This window comes from Lissotriton helveticus, chromosome 8 (assembly GCF_964261635.1).
Source record: "Lissotriton helveticus chromosome 8, aLisHel1.1, whole genome shotgun sequence".
Taxonomy (NCBI): domain Eukaryota; kingdom Metazoa; phylum Chordata; class Amphibia; order Caudata; family Salamandridae; genus Lissotriton; species Lissotriton helveticus.
Genome location: NC_136069.1, coordinates 1,663,562,613 through 1,663,586,864, shown reverse-complemented (window position 1 = coordinate 1,663,586,864; position 24,252 = coordinate 1,663,562,613). Strand labels below are relative to the sequence as shown.

The following is a 24,252-nucleotide window of genomic DNA, read 5'->3' as shown; positions in this document are numbered from 1 at the left end:
GCTCCTCTCATGTCTACCTATGCCAGTGAAGATCATTGAGAAAATGATGAATACTAAACTAGTTTAGTTTATTCAATCCCATAACCTATTGGACATCACAGTGTCTGTAGAGGCCACAGTACAGAGACAGCTCTAATTAAAGCCACTGAATAGATCAGGCTGTCCCTGGACAAGGGGGAAGCGCAGCCTCAATTTTAATCGATCTGAAAGTGGCTTTCCATACTGTTAACCACGGGCTGCTGATGGATCTCCTAGCCAACATCCGAATCTTTGGAACAGTCTTGTAACTGCCTAACTCATTTCTCCATGGTCGAGAACAGTCTGTTCGACTGGTTGAATTTGTCTCAGTGCCTTACTGTCTTCCTTGCAGGGTTCAACAGAGGTCCTCACTCAGCCCCACACTTTTCAATGTTTATGTTACCCTTTTAGCCAAGCTAATATAATATTTTGGTTTCTCTCTTACATCCTATGCCAGCGACGCACAAATTGTCATCTCTCTGGCTTAAAAGGACTCCGGCACTGGGGCCAGATTCTGTGACGGTGTGCAGATAGTCAGCCTTAGAATGTCTGAGAATTGTTTAAAATTAAATTCTGGAAAGACAGAAGTCCTGCTCTTCGAAGCCCATTCCTCTTCCTGGACTCCCACCTGTTGGCTACAAGACTTGAGTTCTCTCCCCATTCATGTTAGTAAAACCACAAATTGGGAGTCCTAATCAATGACTAATTGACTTACATCGATCAAGTCAATGCTGACACTTCTGGATCTTTCCATACTCTTAGGATGCTAAAGAAGATACTACTTTTATCCCATCTAATCTTCAGAAAACACGAATTACATCACTTGTGCTATCCAAGTGAGACTATTGCAACAGTCTCTATAACAATGCTCATCAACATGTACTTAACAAACTTCAAATCCTGCACAATGTGGCCGCCTGTCTCCTGTTGAAAATCCCAAAAATTATTCGGTGGCTAAATCTTTTAGGAAACTTGACTGGTTGCCCATCAGACAAAGAGTTAACTTTAAAGCACTTTGCATTGCTTATAAAGCACTTCACGGCTTAGGCCCCGACTTTTCAAAATACATAATCAAGCGGTATACTCCAACTCGGACCTCAAGGTCCACTTCAGCAAAATTTGCTCTAGTGCCTAGATTTAAATGCTCAGCCTGGGGTGTCAGAATCTTTGTGTTGGGAGTAACAAAAGCTTGGAACATGCTTCCTGTACATATCAAACCCATGCCTAATTTACTGATAATCAGGAAGATCCTCAAAACGTAGCTGTTTAGCAATGCCTAGAGTCTCCACTATCTCAGAATTTAGAGCTAGCACCAAGACACCCTTGAGTATTCAAGGGCTTCAGATAATTAATTAACATAACACAACAAGGTACAGAGTTAACTGATAGGCAAGCAGTCATTTCTAAATTTGATGGGTGTTAGTCCTTCAGGCTGGTGGAGGTACTGTCCTCTGCCACAAAGATGAACAAAGTATTGTCTATCAAACTTGAAATCATACCCTAATTGGGCTTGGGGAACCTAAATGATGGACAATGATTTTAATTATATGACGGAAAGGAAGAAAGTATGCCACTGTCTCAAGAGAAAAGCTCTCCATCCATACAACCCCAGGAAACCCTTGTAACTATCCGAGGATCTAAAAAACTGATTGGAAATGTACAAAAACCGGGACAGAACCATGAATCCATCTCAACTTCTATGCAGTGTGTTTTATGCCAGAAGAAGTCCATGACTGAGGAGGAGAGAGCTAACCTTCTGACCCAAGAGTCATACATTTGTGGGAAATATGGACATTTATTGCAGTAACACTAAGAACACCCACTTGCTGGAAAAGGCGTATAGAGGTAATAGACCAACTTTGGCCACAAATAGCTTGAAAGAGGCAGCAGGTTCATGGACTTGGACAGTGAATTGCAAAGAGTGGTGTGGGCTGGAGCAGCAAACTTGGGTGTGGCCAGCACAATGCCAGGCCAGACCGTGTAGTTAACCTCCCACTGTGCTTTATGATGGGCATCTTACTTAACGGTAAAAAAAACATAGAAATTCTCTGAAAAAACATAGGTTACAGGGTCATTAAACTTAGGAAACAGTATTTAAAAAACCCTTGGGAATTCACTGAGAAAGCCAAAGGTTACAGGAACGTTATAGTTACTCGTACAAAACAAGTGAAATTCAGCAGTTATAATTACCTGAGCTAACTATAATTTATGCCCTCACAATGCACTGCTTATGACCTCACATATTAGATCATTTATGACATGGTCAGTGACATTACTCATGACATCACTCATGATATCATCCAGTGATCGTTTTTTTCTAAAAGTTTGAGTTTTAAACAAGAATACAAGGGCACTACAAAAGTACCACATATGCCCAGATATACAAATTTGGTTTCCTATAATATCTCAATAACTACTGAATGATTTACACCAAATAATAACAGGAGAGATCTCCAGAACATAATCTATCTTTCTCCCAATTTTTTATAATACTGTCCGGCAATGTCTAAAGACTCTAGGTAATTAACTTGAGAAATGCATTTTTTTTAGCTCTGCCTTTTTCTACGTGCCCAAAACTTTCCATGCACAGCTAGAATCACTGGCAAACTTTTTGGGGAACATTTTGTGAAGATTCGTCAACAGGCACATAAGATATAGGCCAGTCAAAAAACACTTAAACTTATGTTTTATCCAATACCCATACCCGCCCTAACTCCTGAAAATTCCCTTGCCAATCAAAAAACAATACCCAGCCTAAACCCTAAAAATTCCCTTGCCACACAAAAACCCATAAACACACCAATAAAATTCCCTTGCCACCCTTAACCCAAACAAATATCTTACCACCCAAAACCCATACCCACCCTAAAATCTAAAGAAACCCCTTGCCACCCAAAAAACAATACCCACGCTAAACACTAAAAATTCACATGCCACTCAAAAACCCGTAGCGACCCTATACTCTGAAGAATACCTTATAACCCAAAAACCCATACCCAACCTAAACCCAAAAAATACCTCACCACTAAATAACAAAGACCAATCCTAAACCCTGAAAATCCCCTCATCATCTAAAACCGATACTCATCAACACCATAAGATTTCCCTCGCCCCCCAAAAATCCACACACACCATAAACCCTAAAAATTCACTTGCCACCTATAAACCCATATCCACCCTAAGCCCTAAAAATGTACTTGCCACCGAAAAACACATACCCATCCTAAACCCTGAAACATCCCTTACCACCCAAATACCTACCCTAAACTCTAAATATTCCCTTGCCACCCAAAAACCCATACCGACCTAAACCCGAAAAATACCTCACCACTGAAAAAGACAGACCGCCCGTAAACACTGAAAATTCCCTTATCATCTAAAACCGATACTTACCAAAACCATAACATTTTCGCTTGCCCCTCAAAAAATCAACACCCACCCTAAACCTTATAAATTCCATTGCCACCAAAACCCCATACCCGCCCTAAAGCCTAAAAATTCCCATGCTAGTCAAAACCTATACGCACCCTAAACCCTAAAAATTTCCTTGACACCCTAAACCCTAACACATCCCTTGATGCCCGAAGACCCATACCCACCCACAACCCTAAAATGTTCCCTTGCCACACTAAAACAAAAAAATCCCTTACTGCCCCAAAACCTTAAAAAAGTCCTTGCCACCCAAAAAACCCACACTCACCCTAACCCCATAAAAACTCACCAGCCACCCAAAAAACCATATCCAACCTAAACCCTAGGAAACTCCTTCATTGGCTTCCGATGGAGGATAGGATCCTTTTCAAAACTCTCTGCCTGACATACGGAGCCCTGGCGAGAAATAGGCCGGGAGGAATAGGAGACCTTTTGGTCCCTTACAGCCCTTCCAGAAATTTACGTTCGGCTAAGAAGTCTCTGCTACGAGCACCTCGCATTCGTAGAGCTAAGTGGGGGGGCAGAGCCTTCTCGAGTCTTGCGCCAAAATGGTGGAACACCCTACCGGATGAAATTAAGTTTCTGCCCACTATGCAAGCCTTCAAAAAGGCTTTGAAGACTCGTCTTTTTGCCAAAGCCTACCTGTAGTTTTTTCTCTGCCTTTTTTTTTAAGACTCTTGTCTGTTAGGCGCCTTCATGCCTCCGGGTTTTAGTTGCGCAATATAAGTTGTTTTTCATTTCATTTAATTTCAACCCCCAAAAATACCTTAACACCCAAAAACACGTACCCACCCTAATCCCTAAAAAATCCCATATCACCCAAAAAACCCTACCTACCCAAAACCATAACATTTCCCTTGTACCCCAAAAATCTACACACACCATAAACCCTAAAATAGCCCTTACCACCCAAAAACCTATATCCACCATACCCTAAAAAATCACTTGCCACCTAAAAACCTATAACCAACCTAAACCCTAAAAACGTACTGGCCACCCAAAAACCCATACCCACCCTGAACCTTAAGAAATCTCGTACCACATAAAAACCCAGACCCACTCCAAACCCTGAAAAATCCAATGCCACCCAAAAACACATACCCACCCCAAATTAAAAAAATTCCCTTGCACCAAAAACCCATAAACACCCTAAACCCTAGAACATCCCTTGCCATGCAAAAACCCATATGCAACCTAAACCCTAAAAAAAGCCCATATCACCTAAAAACCCATACCCACCCTAAAACCTAAATAATCCTGTACCGCCCAAAAACCACTTCCTACCCTATACCATAAAAATTCCCTTGCCACCCAAAAAACCCATACCCATCCTCAACCCTAAACAATCCCTTACAACTGAAAAACCTATACCCATCCTAAGCACTAAATTTCAATTGCCACCCAAAAACTCCTACCCATCCTAAACTCTAAAGTATCCTTTACCATTCAAAAACCCAGACTCACCCTAAACCATAAAAATTCCCTTGCCCCTCAAAAACCTATACCGACCCAAAAAATTCCTTGCCACCCAAAAACACTAACACAAACACTAAACTCTAAAATATTCATTACCACCTAAAAACCCATACCCACCCTAAACCCTAAAACTTCCCTTGCTAACCAAAACCTATACCCACCCTAAACCCTAAAAAATACTTCCCACCCAAATACCCATACATACCCTGAACCCTAAAAAATCCCTTACAACTCAAAAACACATAATCACCCTAAACCCTAAGAATTCCCATGCCACCCAAAAACCCATACCAACCATAAACCCTAATAAATCCCTTACCACTCAAAAACCCATACCCACCCTAAACCCTAAAAAATCCCTTATCACCTAAAAACCTATATTCAATTTTTTTTTACCTCTCCTGCCTTTAGTAGCGAAAGAAACAGTCATTCGAGCCCTCGTTACCTCACACATTGATTATGCAAATGCACTGTATGTTGGCCGTCCCGGTTACCTAATAGACAAACTTCAGGTGGTCCAAAATGCCACAGCTCGTCTGCTTTTGGACTTCCCCAAATGTGCTGGTGTCAGACAGCATCTGTATGAGCTGCACTGGTTACCGGTGAGGGCAAGTATCACTTTTAAGGTCCTGGTAACGGCTCATGCTGCGCTTTATGAGTATGACCCTCTGTATCTCAGAAAACGCTTCCAGTTCTATATCCCTACCTCCGTTCCTGTAACATGCTTATGGCCACCATCTCTAGATTTCGTCTGAAAAGAAAGGGTGGGAGTTCCCTGTCCTATCTAGCAGCAATGGCTTGGAACTCCCTCCCTTTTGACTTGCGCCGCTTACAGAACTCTACTCAATTTAGGAAGAAACTTAATACTTTCCTTTTTAACAAAGATGGTTCTGCGTTTTGACTGTTCTCTTCCCCTTTTCCTGTTGACTCTTGGGCTCGTGCCGGGACACTCTTGAGTAGCTGTGCACGCTATAAATTCTGATAACATAACATAACATTCACACTAAAGCCTAAAAAATACCTTACCACCAAAAACCCATACCCACCCTGTACCTTAGAAATATCCTTACCACTCAAAAACCCATACCCACCCAAAACCCTAGCATAAACCTAACAACCCAAAAACTCATAAGCACCCTAAACCTACACCCACTCTACACCTTAAAAATTCTCTTGCCACCCCAAAAACCCATACCCGCCCTAATCCCTAAAAATTCCCTTGCCACCCAAAAACCCATACACACCCTAAATCAGAGTTCTTCAATCTGTGGGGCGCGCCCCCCCAGGGGGGCATGACACCATCTCAGGGGGGTCACGCACTCCACCGTAAATCTGGTCTTTAACTGTCCCGCATTGCAAGTCTACAAACAATTTCAAATGGAAATGTTTCTTAGGAGAACTTCAGTAACAGAGGGTTGTAGGGGGGAGGGAGGGGAAGATAGCTGGGGCACGACATTCCCTTTCTTTGTCATGTTAAGAGCTAACAGTTATTTCTAATCGTCGGGGGGGGGGAGGGTTAGTCTCTGCTAAAACAGAAAGCAAATGAACAGACAGTCCTGTTCCTTTTGTGTTAGATTTCATAGCAGAGGAGACTCCTTGCCTCCCACTGCAGCTGAAAGTGACTTACTTTCTTTCAGTTTCAGCAGAGGAGACATCCTGCCTCCCACTGTAGCTGAAGCATTTCAGCTCTATGAAGTTAACCCCGTCTTGGAGGGTTAGCTCTTAGCAGAAAGGAGACAAAGTTTCTTTTAAAATTACACAGGCAGGTGCACAATGTCCACAGGGCTAAAAGGGCTTCAAGTTGCCAAAAGCAAAATGCCAGCCAGCCTGCAAATTACTTGTCTTTACATTAAATATGCTTATAAATAAAGAAATATGTATTCCTTTGTAATGTGACTTTTCTGTCTTTGTTCCCTTTTATCATCAGTCATGGATCATTCAGGCAGCCCTAGAACACAATTAAAAGTGCTCTCTATTTACGTTTTGTTCCAAGTATACACAATACAGCTTTAGGTGACTGTTTATTTATTTATTTATTTTATTGACTGGGACATCAAAATAATGACCTGGCAACCCTAATTATAAAACTGAAAGGGGCATATTATCAAGCGGCAGCGACAATTAACGCTGGCCACGCTTGGCGTGAGATTTGTTGTCGCCGGAAATTATTGCCATGCTAGCGCTGTTTTAACAACGCATAGCGCAATGGCGATAATTATTCCAGCGATAGCGGTATTTTACATGTAACATTGCTGGTTTTCCAGCAATGTTCCATGGAAAACGGCGATAACCTTGCTGATAAAACCATGTGGTCGTATCAGCATAATCCACCCCCAATGTAAAGTATAGATAAGTCAGCATTTTAGGAGACATTAGTTTTTGGCGAAAACCTCGTTTTTTGCCAAAAACTAACATCTGCTAAAATGCGTGGGCCTCCTTGTAAATATCGCAATGTGCACATCAGCAATATTTTACAAGCGGTACTACCCAGTGACTCCCACTTTGCATCTCATTAGAGATGCAAAGCGAGGCGTTGGGAAAATGGGCGCTAACATGCGCTAATGCATGTTAGCACCCACTTGTAAATAGGGCGATAGTTTTATCTCCGCATTTTTGGCTTTTAAAGCCAAAAAAGCAGAGGTAAGGCCCTTGTTGATATGCCCCCAAGTTTGTTACAAGATAAGCACATTTATTTCCTCCACCCTGATCCCTGGTTAATGCCATAATAGCAAATGTTTTAGCTTATATCTGAAACCCTACGCTGCAGTCAATAACATGCTGAGTTACTTCAAGTGTCAGGGAATTTACTCTGAATTCAGACAACTCGCTCCTCATTCTCGCCCTTCACGCTCACCCTGCACTCACAGCGATCACAATGCACTCACACTGATCACCATGCACTCACACCATTCACCTGCTTAACCTGCACTCACAGTGATCAGTCTGCACTCACAATGCACTGGCGCTGTTGTTCACCCTACAGTCACACGAGCACACTACTCAACCTGCACTCATGTGACACTTCACTCACCTGTCCCCTCACTGCTCAATCGGGAATTTCACTCAAATAAGCCCATCAATAACCATACATTCATTCGTCCCACTCTGCACTTACACCCTCACCCAAATTCATATGGTCACCTCACTCACCCTGCAGTCACTCCTCTTACCCTACTCTCACACTGTCGCATGGGTCACCGTGCACTCACGTGGGTACCCTTGCCACCTACACAGCGCAGAGGGTTAATGTGCCTGCTACAAAGAACATGTACTATGCAGATCAAAGAACTGAGTGTGAGTAAACAATGAGAAATGCTATAAAAAAAGAAATGTTTGCCAGAAAGGTGCTATGGAGAGATGAGGTGCATTTTTGGTGAGTGGCAGTGAGGGAATTCATGGAGAAGGAGGAAATGGAGGAGGGGGCTGCCAAAACAGACAGTTTCACTGTGTGCGACCAGTGCTAGGGCCAGCCATGGCTAGGAGTGTTAGCCCCACCTGAAGTTCAGGTCTAGTTGCGCCCCTGTACACAAGTATGGTCTGTGGTGTCCCATCAAGATTTTCGCCCTAAATTACAAATGGACACATTTACATGCACTGCAATCCAGCCTTTCAGGCGGCCCCTTGATAGAGGCAGCTCTGTTTTTGCCCTGATGGCCTGGAATAATTCCTAATCAGATTCTTGTAAATACAGTTTTGTTTAATTTCTTTTTAATGTTATTGATGTAAGAGAGTCTATTACTATTTGCAGGGAAATGTGTTTGTTTCATGTGACAACCATAAAAAAGTTTATTTTAGAGCACAAACCTGCAGTTTACTAAACACTCTTATTGTGTTGAACATTACTTACCAGATAAAGCCCATGATATGCGCATGGCGGTTGATTGTATAGTGTACCAGATTCCCAAAATTTCTGTTAGGTGGTGGGAAGGTCCAACATCTAAAAAAAAAATCAGCTGAGGGGCTCAACCTACAAAAGTTTGAAGACCTCTGCCCTAAACCCTAAAAAATCCCATATCACCTAAAACCCCATACCCACCCTAAAACCTAAAAATTCCCTTACCACCCTAAAACCCATACCCATCCTAAACCCTAAAAATTCCCTTGCCACCCAAAAAATCAATACCCACCCTAAACCCTAAAAAATCCCTTACAACTCAGAAACCTATACCCCACCTAAACCGTAGGAATTCAATTGCCACCCAAAAACTCATACCCACCCTAAACCCTAAAATATCCCTTATCATTCAAAAACCCATACTCACACTAAACCATAAAAATTCCCTGGCCGCTCAAAAACCCATACCGAACCTACAAACTTTCTTGCCACCCAAAAACCTACACAAACACTAAACCCTAAAAGATCCATTACCACCCAAGAGCCCATACCCACCCTAAACCCTAAAAGTTCCATTGCCAACCAAAACCTATGCCCACCAGATACCCTAAAAAAGTGGTTGAGTAGAGTGTTGTTCATACTTAGAAAAGATTATGAAAGTGGAAAACTCAGGATTGTCTTGAACACCATAAGGCAAACTGTTCCTTGAAGGATTTTCAAGAGGGTTCTGTGGCTTAGCTGGTTAAAGCGCCTGTCTAGTAAACAGGAGATAATGAGTTCAAATCTCAGCAGCACCTTGCTTTCTCATTCTTAAATAAAAAATCACTTTCATTAAGTCGTCCTTTGATACAATTAAATTAGAAAAATCAGATTCATCTTCCTGTTGAACAGATCATCTTAAGCCTATTAAAAACTCAAAGTGTTTTCAAGATTATAGTAGCAACACTGTGATTGCAAAATAAAAAGGAATATCAATGAAGAAGACGCAGATGAAATATAACCCTAGAATTGAGCAATATTGATGCATTTATGTAAAACGATTCTATGTAAACTTTTCAAAATATTGAATTGAGTTTAAAATGTGTTCTTTTTTAATACAACATAATTATTCTTGTTTACAGATTAGGAATCTTTTCTTGTTTAACAATAGAATACATATTAAGAAACTGTACGACAGGCACCGAATACGATCACCAATACTAAATTAATGATTCCTTCTTTGACCCCAGAGTAGGTGCTGTGACTAAATGGTTAAAGCACCTGTCTCGTTAATCAGGAAATCCTGAGTTCAAATCTCAGCAGCACCTTCTTATTGGCTCCTTATATGTAAGAATATTTTTCATCACGCAAATGTTTAATACAATCTACAAAGAAAAGTGTTGTTCTGTTGACTTTAGAAGGGGTCTTTTTAAATTAAAATAAAGAACGTGGTATTGTGAAGAAATTCAAAGTAATGCCTTGAATGAAAAAGAGAATGACAAAGACCATGATAGAGCTAAAACATCATTCTAGAGTTGATTTCAAGGAATTGGTTCTTGAACAAGGCATAATTAAAAATTCTATGACTCAGATAAGCAATATATTAATGAGATGTTTATGAATAAGATGAGTGTTCTCATCTAAAGTGGTTGGGTAGAGTGTTGTTCATACTTAGAAAAGATTATGAAAGTGAAAAACTCAGGATTGTCTCAAACACCATAGAGCGAACTGTTCCTTGAAGGTTTTTCTAGAAGGTGCTGTGGCTTAGCTGGTTAAAGCGCCTGTCTAGTAAACCAGAGATCCTGAGTTCAAATCACAGCAGCACCTCGCTTTTCTCATTCTTAAATGAAAAATAATTTTCATTAAGTCGTCCTTTGATACAATTAAATTAGAAAAGTCAGATTCATCTTCCTGTTGAACAGATCATCTTAAACCTATTAAAAAATCAGTATTTTCAAGATTATAGTAGCAATACTGTGATTGCAAAGTATAAAGGCTTATCAATGAAGTAGACGCAGATGAAATACTACCCTAGATTTGAGCAACATTGATGCATTTATGTAAAACAATTCTTTGTACACTTTTCAAAATATAGAATTGAGTTTAAAATGTGTTATTTTTTAATACAACATAATTATTCTTGTTTACAGATTAGGGATCTTTTCTTGTTTAACAATAGAATACATATTAGGAAACTGTACGACAGGCACCGAATTCGATCACCAATACTAAATTAACGATTCCTTCTTTATCCCAAAGTATATACTGTGGCTAAGTGGTTAAAGAGCCTGTCTCGCAAACAGTAAATCCTGAGTTCAAATCTCAGCAGCACCTTATTATTGACTCCTTATATGTTAGAATACTTTTCATCACGCAAATGTTTAATACAATCTACAAAGAAAAGTGTTGTTCTGTTGACTTTAGAATGGGTCTTTTTAAATTAAAATAAAAACGTGGTATTGTGAAGAAATTCAAAGTAATGCCTTGAATGAAAAAGAGAATGACAAACACCATGATAGAGATAAAACATCATTCTACAGTTGAATTCAAGGAATGGATTCTTGAACAAGGCATAATTAAAAATTCTATGAATCGGATAAGCAATATATTAATGAGGTGTTTATGAATAAGATGAGTGTTCTCATCTAAAGTGGTTGAGTAGAGTGTTGTTCATACTTAGAAAAGATTATGAAAGTGAAAAACTCGGGATTGTCTTAAACACCATAAGGCAAACTGTTCCTTGAAGGATTTTCAAGAGGGTGCTGTGGCTTAGCTGGTTAAAGCGCCAGTCTAGTAAACAGGAGATCCTGAGTTCAAATCTCAGCAGCACCTTGCTTTCTCATTCTTAAATAAAAAAACACTTTCATTATTTCGTCCTTTGATACAATTAAATTAGTAAAGTCAGATTCATCTTCCTGTTGAACAGATCATCTTAAGCCTATTAAAAACACATAGTGTTTTCAAGATTATATTAGCAATACTGTAACTGAAAAATCAAAACCCTAGATTTTAGCAATATTGATGCATTTATGTAAAACAATTCTTTGTAAACTTTTGAAAATATTGAATTGAGTTTAAAATGTGTTCTTTTTTAATACAACATAATTATTCTTCTTTACATATTAGGAATCCTTTCTTGTTTAAAATTGGAATACATATTAAGAAACTCTAAGGCCGGCACCGAATTCGATCACCAATACTAAGTTAATGATTCCTTCTTTGCCCCCAAAGTAGGTGCTGTGGCTAAGTGGTTAAAGTGCTTGTGTCATAAAAAAAAATCCTGAGTTCAAATCTCAACAGGACCTTATTTTTGGCTCCTTAGATGTAAGAATATTTTTCATCACGCAAATGTTTAATACAATCTACAATGAAAAGTGTTGTTCTGTTGACTTTAGAATGGGTCATTTTAAATTAAAATAAAAAACGTGGTATTTTGAAGAAATTTAAAGTAATGCCTTGAATGAAAAAGAGAATGACAAAGATCATGATAGAGATAAAACATCATTTTAGAGTTGAATTCAAGGAATGGATTCTTGAACAAGGCATAATTAAAAATTCTATGAATAGGATAAGCAATATATTAATGAGGTGTTTATGAATAAGATGAGTGTTCTCATCTAAAGTGGTTGAGTAGAGTGTTGTTCAAACTTAGAAAAGATTATGAAAGTGAAAAACTCGGGATTGTCTTAAACACCATAAGGCAAACTGTTCCTTGAAGGATTTTCAAGAGGGTGCTGTGGCTTAGCTGGTTAAAGCGCCAGTCTAGTAAACAGGAGATCCTGAGTTCAAATCTCAGCAGCACCTTGCTTTCTCATTCTTAAATACAAATTCACTTTCATTATTTCGTCCTTTGATACTATTAAATTAGAAAAGTCAGATTCATCTTCCTGTTGAACAGATCATCTTAAGCCTATTAAAAACGCATAGTGTTTTCAAGATTATATTAGCAATACTGTAACTGAAAAATCAAAACCCTAGATTTTAGCAATATTGATGCATTTATGTAAAACAATTCTTTGTAAACTTTTCAAAATATTGAATTGAGTTTAAAATGTGTTCTTTTTTAATACAACATAATTATTCTTCTGTACATATTAGGAATCCTTTCTTGTTTAAAATTGGAATACATATTAAGAAACTCTAAGGCCGGCACCGAATTCGATCACCAATACTAAGTTAATGATTCCTTCTTTGCCCCAAAAGTAGGTGCTGTGGCTAAGTGGTTAAAGTGCTTGTGTCATAAAAAAAAATCCTGAGTTCAAATCTCAACAGGACCTTATTTTTGGCTCCTTAGATGTAAGAATATTTTTCATCACGCAAATGTTTAATACAATCTACAATGAAAAGTGTTGTTCTGTTGACTTTAGAATGGGTCATTTTAAATTAAAATAAAAAACGTGGTATTTTGAAGAAATTTAAAGTAATGCCTTGAATGAAAAAGAGAATGACAAAGATCATGATAGAGATAAAACATCATTTTAGAGTTGAATTCAAGGAATGGATTCTTGAACAAGGCATAATTAAAAATTCTATGAATAGGATAAGCAATATATTAATGAGGTGTTTATGAATAAGATGAGTGTTCTCATCTAAAGTGGTTGAGTAGAGTGTTGTTCAAACTTAGAAAAGATTATGAAAGTGAAAAACTCGGGATTGTCTTAAACACCATAAGGCAAACTGTTCCTTGAAGGATTTTCAAGAGGGTGCTGTGGCTTAGCTGGTTAAAGCGCCAGTCTAGCAAACAGGAGATCCTGAGTTCAAATCTCAGCAGCACCTTGCTTTCTCATTCTTAAATAAAAATTCACTTTCATTATTTCGTCCTTTGATACAATTAAATTAGAAAAGTCAGATTCATCTTCCTGTTGAACAGATCATCTTAAGCCTATTAAAAACGCATAGTGTTTTCAAGATTATATTAGCAATACTGTAACTGAAAAATCAAAACCCTAGATTTTAGCAATATTGATGCATTTATGTAAAACAATTCTTTGTAAACTTTTCAAAATATTGAATTGAGTTTAAAATGTGTTCTTTTTTAATACAACATAATTATTCTTCTTTACAGATTAGGAATCCTTTCTTGTTTAAAATTGGAATACATATTAAGAAACTCTAAGGCCGGCACCGAATTCGATCACCAATACTAAGTTAATGATTCCTTCGTTGCCCCCAAAGTAGGTGCTGTGGCTAAGTGGTTAAAGTGCTTGTGTCATAAAAAAGAAATCCTGAGTTCAAATCTCAGCAGGACCTTATTTTTGGCTCCTTAGATGTAAGAATATTTTTCATCACGCAAATGTTTAATACAATCTACTATGAAAAGTGTTGTTCTGTTGACTTTAGAATGGGTCATTTTAAATTAAAATAAAAAACGTGGTATTTTGAAGAAATTTAAAGTAATGCCTTGAATGAAAAAGAGAATGACAAAGATCATGATAGAGATAAAACATCATTTTAGAGTTGAATTCAAGGAATGGATTCTTGAACAAGGCATAATTAAAAATTCTATGAATAGGATAAGCAATATATTAATGAGGTGTTTATGAATAAGATGAGTGTTCTCATCTAAAGTGGTTGAGTAGAGTGTTGTTCAAACTTAGAAAAGATTATGAAAGTGAAAAACTCGGGATTGTCTTAAACACCATAAGGCAAACTGTTCCTTGAAGGATTTTCAAGAGGGTGCTGTGGCTTAGCTGGTTAAAGCGCCAGTCTAGTAAACAGGAGATCCTGAGTTCAAATCTCAGCAGCACCTTGCTTTCTCATTCTTAAATAAAAATTCACTTTCATTATTTCGTCCTTTGATACTATTAAATTAGAAAAGTCAGATTCATCTTCCTGTTGAACAGATCATCTTAAGCCTATTAAAACGCATAGTGTTTTCAAGATTATATTAGCAATACTGTAACTGAAAAATCAAAACCCTAGATTTTAGCAATATTGATGCATTTATGTAAAACAATTCTTTGTAAACTTTTCAAAATATTGAATTGAGTTTAAAATGTGTTCTTTTTGTAATACAACATAATTATTCTTCTGTACATATTAGGAATCCTTTCTTGTTTAAAATTGGAATACATATTAAGAAACTCTAAGGCCGGCACCGAATTCGATCACCAATACTAAGTTAATGATTCCTTCTTTGCCCCCAAAGTGGGTGCTGTGGCTAAGTGGTTAAAGTGCTTGTGTCATAAAAAAAATTCCTGAGTTCAAATCTCAACAGGACCTTATTTTTGGCTCCTTAGATGTAAGAATATTTTTCATCACGCAAATGTTTAATACAATCTACAATGAAAAGTGTTGTTCTGTTGACTTTAGAATGGGTCATTTTAAATTAAAATAAAAAACGTGGTATTTTGAAGAAATTTAAAGTAATGCCTTGAATGAAAAAGAGAATGACAAAGATCATGATAGAGATAAAACATCATTTTAGAGTTGAATTCAAGGAATGGATTCTTGAACAAGGCATAATTAAAAATTCTATGAATAGGATAAGCAATATATTAATGAGGTGTTTATGAATAAGATGAGTGTTCTCATCTAAAGTGGTTGAGTAGAGTGTTGTTCAAACTTAGAAAAGATTATGAAAGTGAAAAACTCGGGATTGTCTTAAACACCATAAGGCAAACTGTTCCTTGAAGGATTTTCAAGAGGGTGCTGTGGCTTAGCTGGTTAAAGCGCCAGTCTAGCAAACAGGAGATCCTGAGTTCAAATCTCAGCAGCACCTTGCTTTCTCATTCTTAAATAAAAATTCACTTTCATTATTTCGTCCTTTGATACAATTAAATTAGAAAAGTCAGATTCATCTTCCTGTTGAACAGATCATCTTAAGCCTATTAAAAACGCATAGTGTTTTCAAGATTATATTAGCAATACTGTAACTGAAAAATCAAAACCCTAGATTTTAGCAATATTGATGCATTTATGTAAAACAATTCTTTGTAAACTTTTCAAAATATTGAATTGAGTTTAAAATGTGTTCTTTTTTAATACAACATAATTATTCTTCTTTACAGATTAGGAATCCTTTCTTGTTTAAAATTGGAATACATATTAAGAAACTCTAAGGCCGGCACCGAATTCGATCACCAATACTAAGTTAATGATTCCTTCGTTGCCCCCAAAGTAGGTGCTGTGGCTAAGTGGTTAAAGTGCTTGTGTCATAAAAAAGAAATCCTGAGTTCAAATCTCAGCAGGACCTTATTTTTGGCTCCTTAGATGTAAGAATATTTTTCATCACGCAAATGTTTAATACAATCTACTATGAAAAGTGTTGTTCTGTTGACTTTAGAATGGGTCATTTTAAATTAAAATAAAAAACGTGGTATTTTGAAGAAATTTAAAGTAATGCCTTGAATGAAAAAGAGAATGACAAAGATCATGATAGAGATAAAACATCATTTTAGAGTTGAATTCAAGGAATGGATTCTTGAACAAGGCATAATTAAAAATTCTATGAATAGGATAAGCAATATATTAATGAGGTGTTTATGAATAAGATGAGTGTTCTCATCTAAAGTGGTTGAGTAGAGTGTTGTTCAAACTTAGAAAAGATTATGAAAGTGAAAAACTCGGGATTGTCTTAAACACCATAAGGCAAACTGTTCCTTGAAGGATTTTCAAGAGGGTGCTGTGGCTTAGCTGGTTAAAGCGCCAGTCTAGTAAACAGGAGATCCTGAGTTCAAATCTCAGCAGCACCTTGCTTTCTCATTCTTAAATAAAAATTCACTTTCATTATTTCGTCCTTTGATACTATTAAATTAGAAAAGTCAGATTCATCTTCCTGTTGAACAGATCATCTTAAGCCTATTAAAAACGCATAGTGTTTTCAAGATTATATTAGCAATACTGTAACTGAAAAATCAAAACCCTAGATTTTAGCAATATTGATGCATTTATGTAAAACAATTCTTTGTAAACTTTTCAAAATATTGAATTGAGTTTAAAATGTGTTCTTTTTTAATACAACATAATTCTTCTTCTTTACATATTAGGAATCCTTTCTTGTTTAAAATTGGAATACATATTAAGAAACTCTAAGGCCGGCACCGAATTCGATCACCAATACTAAGTTAATGATTCCTTCTTTGCCCCCAAAGTAGGTGCTGTGGCTAAGTGGTTAAAGTGCGTGTGTCATAAAAAAAAAAACGTGAGTTCAAATCTCAACAGGACCTTATTTTTGGCTCCTTAGATGTAAGAATATTTTTCATCACGCAAATGTTTAATACAATCTACAATGAAAAGTGTTGTTCTGTTGACTTTAGAATGGGTCATTTTAAATTAAAATAAAAAACGTGGTATTTTGAAGAAATTTAAAGTAATGCCTTGAATGAAAAAGAGAATGACAAAGATCATGATAGAGATAAAACATCATTTTAGAGTTGAATTCAAGGAATGGATTCTTGAACAAGGCATAATTAAAAATTCTATGAATAGGATAAGCAATATATTAATGAGGTGTTTATGAATAAGATGAGTGTTCTCATCTAAAGTGGTTGAGTAGAGTGTTGTTCAAACTTAGAAAAGATTATGAAAGTGAAAAACTCGGGATTGTCTTAAACACCATAAGGCAAACTGTTCCTTGAAGGATTTTCAAGAGGGTGCTGTGGCTTAGCTGGTTAAAGCGCCAGTCTAGTAAACAGGAGATCCTGAGTTCAAATCTCAGCAGCACCTTGCTTTCTCATTCTTAAATAAAAATTCACTTTCATTATTTCGTCCTTTGATACAATTAAATTAGAAAAGTCAGATTCATCTTCCTGTTGAACAGATCATCTTAAGCCTATTAAAAACGCATAGTGTTTTCAAGATTATATTAGCAATACTGTAACTGAAAAATCAAAACCCTAGATTTTAGCAATATTGATGCATTTATGTAAAACAATTCTTTGTAAACTTTTCAAAATATTGAATTGAGTTTAAAATGTGTTCTTTTTTAATACAACATAATTATTCTTCTTTACAGATTAGGAATCCTTTCTTGTTTAAAATTGGAATACATATTAAGAAACTCTAAGGCCGGCACCGAATTCGATCACCAATACTAAGTTAATGATTCCTTCTTTGCCCCCCAAAGTAGGTGCTGTGGCTAAGTGGTTAAAGTGCTTGTGTCATAAAAAAGAAATCCTGAGTTCAAATCTCAGCAGGACCTTATTTTTGGCTCCTTAGATGTAAGAATATTTTTCATCACGCAAATGTTTAATACAATCTACTATGAAAAGTGTTGTTCTGTTGACTTTAGAATGGGTCATTTTAAATTAAAATAAAAAACGTGGTATTTTGAAGAAATTTAAAGTAATGCCTTGAATGAAAAAGAGAATGACAAAGATCATGATAGAGATAAAACATCATTTTAGAGTTGAATTCAAGGAATGGATTCTTGAACAAGGCATAATTAAAAATTCTATGAATAGGATAAGCAATATATTAATGAGGTGTTTATGAATAAGATGAGTGTTCTCATCTAAAGTGGTTGAGTAGAGTGTTGTTCAAACTTAGAAAAGATTATGAAAGTGAAAAACTCGGGATTGTCTTAAACACCATAAGGCAAACTGTTCCTTGAAGGATTTTCAAGAGGGTGCTGTGGCTTAGCTGGTTAAAGCGCCAGTCTAGTAAACAGGAGATCCTGAGTTCAAATCTCAGCAGCACCTTGCTTTCTCATTCTTAAATAAAAATTCACTTTCATTATTTCGTCCTTTGATACTATTAAATTAGAAAAGTCAGATTCATCTTCCTGTTGAACAGATCATCTTAAGCCTATTAAAAACACATAGACTTTTCAAAATATTGAATTGAGTTTAAAATGTGTTCTTTTTTAATACAACATAATTATTCTTCTTTACAGATTAGGAATCCTTTCTTGTTTAAAATTGGAATACATATTAAGAAACTCTAAGGCCGGCACCGAATTCGATCACCAATACTAAGTTAATGATTCCTTCTTTGCCCCCAAAGTAGGTGCTGTGGCTAGGTGGTTAAAGTGCTTGTGTCATAAAAAAGAAATCCTGAGTTCTAATCTCAGCAGGACCTTATTTTTGGCTCCTTAGATGTAAGAATATTTTTCATCACGCAAATGTTTAATACAATCTACAATGAAAAGTGTTGTTCTGTTGACTTTAGAATGGGTCATTTTAAATTAAAATAAAAAACGTGGTATTTTGAAGAAATTTAAAGTAATGCCTTGAATGAAAAAGAGAATGACAAAGATCATGATAGAGATAAAACATCATTTTAGAGTTGAATTCAAGGAATGGATTCTTGAACAAGGCATAATTAAAAATTCTATGAATAGGATAAGCAATATATTAATGAGGTGTTTATGAATAAGATGAGTGTTCTCATCTAAAGTGGTTGAGTAGAGTGTTGTTCAAACTTAGAAAAGATTATGAAAGTGAAAAACTCGGGATTGTCTTAAACACCATAAGGCAAACTGTTCCTTGAAGGATTTTCAAGAGGGTGCTGTGGCTTAGCTGGTTAAAGCGCCAGTCTAGTAAACAGGAGATCCTGAGTTCAAATCTCAGCAGCACCTTGCTTTCTCATTCTTAAATAAAAATTCACTTTCATTATTTCGTCCTTTGATACTATTAAATTAGAAAAGTCAGATTCATCTTCCTGTTGAACAGATCATCTTAAGCCTATTAAAAACACAGTGTTTTCAAGATTATATTAGCAATACTGTAACTGAAAAATCCAAACCCTAGATTTTAGCAATATTGATGCATTTATGTAAAACAATTCTTTGTAAACTTTTCAAAATATTGAATTGAGTTTAAAATGTGTTCTTTTTTAATACAACATAATTATTATTCTTTACATATTAGGAATCCTTTCTTGTTTAAAATTGGAATACATATTAAGAAACTCTAAGGCCGGCACCGAATTCGATCACCAATACTAAGTTAATGATTCCTTCTTTGCCCCCAAAGTACGTGCTGTGGCTAAGTGGTTAAAGTGCTTGTGTCATAAAAAAAAAACCTGAGTTCAAATCTCAACAGGACCTTATTTTTGGCTCCTTAGATGTAAGAATATTTTTCATCACGCAAATGTTTAATACAATCTACAATGAAAAGTGTTGTTCTGTTGACTTTAGAATGGGTCATTTTAAATAAAATAAAAAACGTGGTATTTTGAAGAAATTTAAAGTAATGCCTTGAATGAAAAAGAGAATGACAAAGATCATGATAGAGATAAAACATCATTTTAGAGTTGAATTCAAGGAATGGATTCTTGAACAAGGCATAATTAAAAATTCTATGAATAGGATAAGCAATATATTAATGAGGTGTTTATGAATAAGATGAGTGTTCTCATCTAAAGTGGTTGAGTAGAGTGTTGTTCAAACTTAGAAAAGATTATGAAAGTGAAAAACTCGGGATTGTCTTGAACACCATAAGGCAAGCTGTTCCTTGAAGGATTTGCAAGAGGGTACTGGGGCTTAGCTGGTTAAAGCGCCTGTCTAGTAAACAGGAGATCCTGAGTTCAAATCTCAGCAGCACCTTGCTTTCTCATTCTTAAATAAAAAATCACTTTCATTAAGTCGTCCTTTGATACAATTAAATTAGAAAAGTCAGATTCATCTTCCTGTTGAACAGATCATCTTAAACCTATTAAAAACTCATAGTGTTTTCAAGATTATAGTAGCAATACTGTAACTGCAAAATCAAAAAGGATTATCAATGAAGACGCAGATGAAATAAAACCCTAGATTTGAGCAATATTGATGCATTTATGTAAAACAGTTCTTTGTAAACTTTTCAAAATATTGAATTGAGTTTAAAATGTGTCCTTTTTTAATACAACATAATTATTCTTGTTTACAGATTAGGAATCCTATCTTGTTTAAAATTGGAATACATATTAAGAAACTCTAAGGCTGGCACCGAATTCAATCACCAATACTAAATTAATGATTCCATCTTTGTCACCACAGTAGGTCCTGTGGTTAAGTGGTTAAAATACCTGTCTCGTAAACTGGAAATCCTTACTTCAAATTTCAGCAGCACTTTGCTTTTTCATTCTTAAATAAAAAATCACTTTCATTAAGTCGTCCTTTGATATAATTATATTAGAAAAGTCAGATTCAGCTTCCTGTTGAACATATCATCTTAAACCTATTAAAAACTCAAAGTGTTTTCAAGATTATAGTAGCAATACTGTGATTGCAAAATAAAAAAGCTTATCAATGAATAAGACGCAGATGAAATGTTACCCTAGATTTGAGCAATATTTATTTTTTTATATATATTTTTATTATTTTAAACACAAGAGAAGTAATACACATATCAGGTGCCAATGAACGAAACACATTACAGCATTGGATGGGCGAGTGAAGTACAGAACACCATATAGCCATGAGCGGCAGAATAATCGATACCAGCAAAAGCTGAAGCAAAACAGTTAAACGGCAATGACCGCAGGCATCCCCCACCCCATCCACCCACCAAAAAGACAGGATTTACAATATATAAATGTGACACCCAGATACGATAAAACAGGAGAATATGCCACAGCTCTTGTGTGAGAAGGGAAAAGGGAATAGAAAGGTCATAGAAAATAACAAAGGAAAAAAACAAAAAAACACAACCCCCCACCCTACACCCCTGCCGATGGCTACAACCTAACCCCACTAGGAGTGTGCCTGTCGCCCCCTAAACTACACCCCAAGGATGGGGAAAAGGCGGAGGAGGAGAATGATGCAACACGATAAGAGCTCCCGGATGCCCGTCCCCCCGCCAAAAGCAGACCCCCCTACCGTCAGAATAGCAAAGCAAATCAAGAAATAGCCTGTAGGGGAGCCGCAAACAGAGAGGAAAGAGAACATCCCGTCCGACCCCAATCAACAAAGATAGCAGACCCCGTCCAGATACATTAGGAAAACAGTAAGCAGACTATTCAGATACACAGCCGGCCCCGCTCCCACAGATACAACCCAGCCAAAAAACCAGGGAAAACATTGCATCGAAGTCCAATCAAGGTCAGCCCAAACCCTCACGGTCAAAAACAAAAAGGCCTTCCAGCACAAACAGGTCGCCATGATTCTCCATGTTAAATACAGCCATTCGGACCGCCATCACAACAAGAGTGCCAAAAAACAGGAAAATGTCAAAGTTAATGCAAGGAGAGGGAGAGCAGGATAAACGTACATGGTGATCAAGAGTCAGAGCAAGTCCACTGCTCACCAGCGGGAAAGCGTCCAGGCGGTGTCGATCGCTCACAGAAAGAGGCGAGGGTCGAATGTTGCAGTTGCGAAAGGAGGCATACTTTCTCAGAGGGGCAGTCACAACCAACTCGGGTGATATCGATTCCGGGCTGAACACACATCCAGTCGTTACGGCCTCGATCGCCGCCATCTTAGGGTTGCTGGGAGGGTCCAAATAAATAGTCCGCTCGGGGTCTTCGGCGCCAATCAAGACGGTATCCGCGGGTGGAGTAGCTCGGCTTTGTAGCACCGAAGGGTAGGAGTCCGGTCTAGGACTAATACAGTCTACAGTGACAATCATCCCCTGGAAGGTGGCGGTGAACCGTTCGTGAAGCTGCAAAATGGCGGCCATCACAGTGCGTAGCGACGGTGTAATTCCAGACCGCTCCATCGCCCCTCAATGAGCGACCGGGCGGGTGTCCGAACCCCAGAGGTCGACTTCTCTGGGGTAAAGAGCAGGATCAATGTAAAGTCCACTGTGAAACACTTCCACAGCACGATAGGTACACCGTCGCCGCCCACGAGGGAACGAGCCCAGAGAACCACCGGGAGCTCAACGGGGCCTCCAGGAGACGGACCCTCAAACAAATACTCGATGATAACAGGCCACCATAATTGCAGGATTGTGCCGTCACCGGAGCACCACCCAAAAAGGGAGGAGAAACGAAGCCACTTCGGAAGACCGGATCCACCCACTTTCCACAGCCGATGGTGTTCGACTCCAACCCGGCCAAGTTGAAACTCGAGGCCCCGGCGTCAAGGCTGGGGCAGGCCAAAAATGTCGCACGGCATATCTTCGCCGTCCGGGCCGCCAGAAATTTCGGGGTTGCACCTTTCGAATCAGGCACAGTTCACCAGCACGGGAGTCCAGTGGGAAGTCAGAATAATGTACAGGATTTATGAGCTTCTGGCGGAGGTCGACGGAGCCGGGAGCTTATGCGGCCATCTTGGTTACGAGCGTAGCTCCTCCCCTCGATTTGAGCAATATTGATGCATTTATGTAGAACAATTCTTTGTAAACTTTTCAAAATATTGAATTGAGTTTAAAATGTGTTCTTTTTTAATACAACATAATTATTCTTGTTTACAGATTAGGAATCTTTTCTTGTTTAACAATAGAATACAAATTAGGAAACTGTACGACAGGGACCAAATTCGATCACCAATATTAAATTAACAATTCCTTCTTTGTCCCCAAAGTAGGTGCGGTGGCTAAGTGGTTAAAGCGCCTATTTCGTAAACAAGAAATCCTGAGTTCAAATCTCAGCAGCACCTTATTATTGGCTCCTTATATGTGAGAATATTTTTCATCACGCAAATGTTTAATAAAATCTAAAAAGAAAAGTGTTGTTATGTTGACTTTAGAATGGGTCCTTTTAAATTAAAATAAAAAACGTGGTATTGTGAAGAAATTCAAAGTAATTCCTTGAATGAAAAAGAGAATGACAAAGATCATGATAGAGATAAAACATCATTCTACAGTTGAATTCAAGGAATGGATTCTTGAACAAGGCATAATTAAAAATTCTATGAATAGGATAAGCAATATATTAATGAGGTGTTTATGAATAAGATGAGTGTTCTCATCTAAAGTGGTTGAGTAGAGTGCTGTTCGTACTTAGAAAAGAGTATGAAAGTGAAAAACTCAGGATTGTCTTGAACACCATAAGGCAAACTGTTCCTTGAAGGATTTTCAAGAGGTTGCTGTGGCTTAGCTGTTTAAAGTGCCTGTCCAGTAAACAGAAGATCCTGAGTTCAAATCTCAGCAGCACCTAGCTTTACTCATTCTTAAATAAAAAATAATTTTCATTAAGTCGTCCTTTGATACAATTATATTAGAAAAGTCAGATTCATCTTCCTGTTGAACAGATCATCTTAAACCTATTAAAAACTCAAAGTGTTTTCAAGATTATAGTAGCAATTTATTTATTATTTATTTATTTATTTTATTTGTGTATTTTATAAAGCTCACAGCTGCCCCAACGGGGCGTCCCGGCGCTGAAAACTTTGAAAAAAGGGGGCACAGGAGTGGGGAGCCAGATTAAAGGGAGAACAGATGGGTCTTCAAGGACTTGCGGAAGGACAATTCTGATTGGGAGGAACGTAGGGCTACCGGTAGCTTATTCCAATGCTGAGTGGCACAGACCTCAAAGGTTTTTTGACCTGCACGAGATCGTTTAAAGCGTGGCGTTTCCAGGAGAAGAAGGGAGTTGGAGCGTAATGTCCTGAAGTTGGCATACGGTCACAAGATGTTTTTCAAATGGGCGGACCCATGACCTTTTGATGCTCGATAGGCCAGCGTCATGGCTTTGAAAACGCATCT

General features: G+C 37.5%; 10 non-coding genes across 10 annotated transcripts; all 10 read left to right on the top strand.

Annotated features, from left to right (window-relative positions):
* Nucleotides 1-11,498: 11,498 nt before the first annotated feature.
* TRNAT-AGU (transfer RNA threonine (anticodon AGU)) lies at nucleotides 11,499-11,572 on the top strand. The gene has a single exon. It is a non-coding gene; the product is annotated as a tRNA-Thr (tRNA).
* An 898-nt stretch (nucleotides 11,573-12,470) lies between these two features.
* TRNAT-AGU (transfer RNA threonine (anticodon AGU)) lies at nucleotides 12,471-12,544 on the top strand. Its single transcript has one exon. It is a non-coding gene; the product is annotated as a tRNA-Thr (tRNA).
* Nucleotides 12,545-13,442: 898 nt separating this feature from the next.
* Nucleotides 13,443-13,516, top strand: TRNAA-AGC (transfer RNA alanine (anticodon AGC)). The gene has a single exon. It is a non-coding gene; the product is annotated as a tRNA-Ala (tRNA).
* Nucleotides 13,517-14,415: 899 nt separating this feature from the next.
* TRNAT-AGU (transfer RNA threonine (anticodon AGU)) lies at nucleotides 14,416-14,489 on the top strand. Its single transcript has one exon. It is a non-coding gene; the product is annotated as a tRNA-Thr (tRNA).
* Nucleotides 14,490-15,387: 898 nt separating this feature from the next.
* TRNAA-AGC (transfer RNA alanine (anticodon AGC)) lies at nucleotides 15,388-15,461 on the top strand. The gene has a single exon. It is a non-coding gene; the product is annotated as a tRNA-Ala (tRNA).
* An 899-nt stretch (nucleotides 15,462-16,360) lies between these two features.
* TRNAT-AGU (transfer RNA threonine (anticodon AGU)) lies at nucleotides 16,361-16,434 on the top strand. Its single transcript has one exon. It is a non-coding gene; the product is annotated as a tRNA-Thr (tRNA).
* Nucleotides 16,435-17,333: 899 nt separating this feature from the next.
* TRNAT-AGU (transfer RNA threonine (anticodon AGU)) lies at nucleotides 17,334-17,407 on the top strand. Its single transcript has one exon. It is a non-coding gene; the product is annotated as a tRNA-Thr (tRNA).
* A 900-nt stretch (nucleotides 17,408-18,307) lies between these two features.
* Nucleotides 18,308-18,381, top strand: TRNAT-AGU (transfer RNA threonine (anticodon AGU)). The gene has a single exon. It is a non-coding gene; the product is annotated as a tRNA-Thr (tRNA).
* Nucleotides 18,382-19,185: 804 nt separating this feature from the next.
* TRNAT-AGU (transfer RNA threonine (anticodon AGU)) lies at nucleotides 19,186-19,259 on the top strand. Its single transcript has one exon. It is a non-coding gene; the product is annotated as a tRNA-Thr (tRNA).
* An 895-nt stretch (nucleotides 19,260-20,154) lies between these two features.
* Nucleotides 20,155-20,228, top strand: TRNAT-AGU (transfer RNA threonine (anticodon AGU)). The gene has a single exon. It is a non-coding gene; the product is annotated as a tRNA-Thr (tRNA).
* The last annotated feature ends 4,024 nt before the right edge of the window (nucleotides 20,229-24,252 follow it).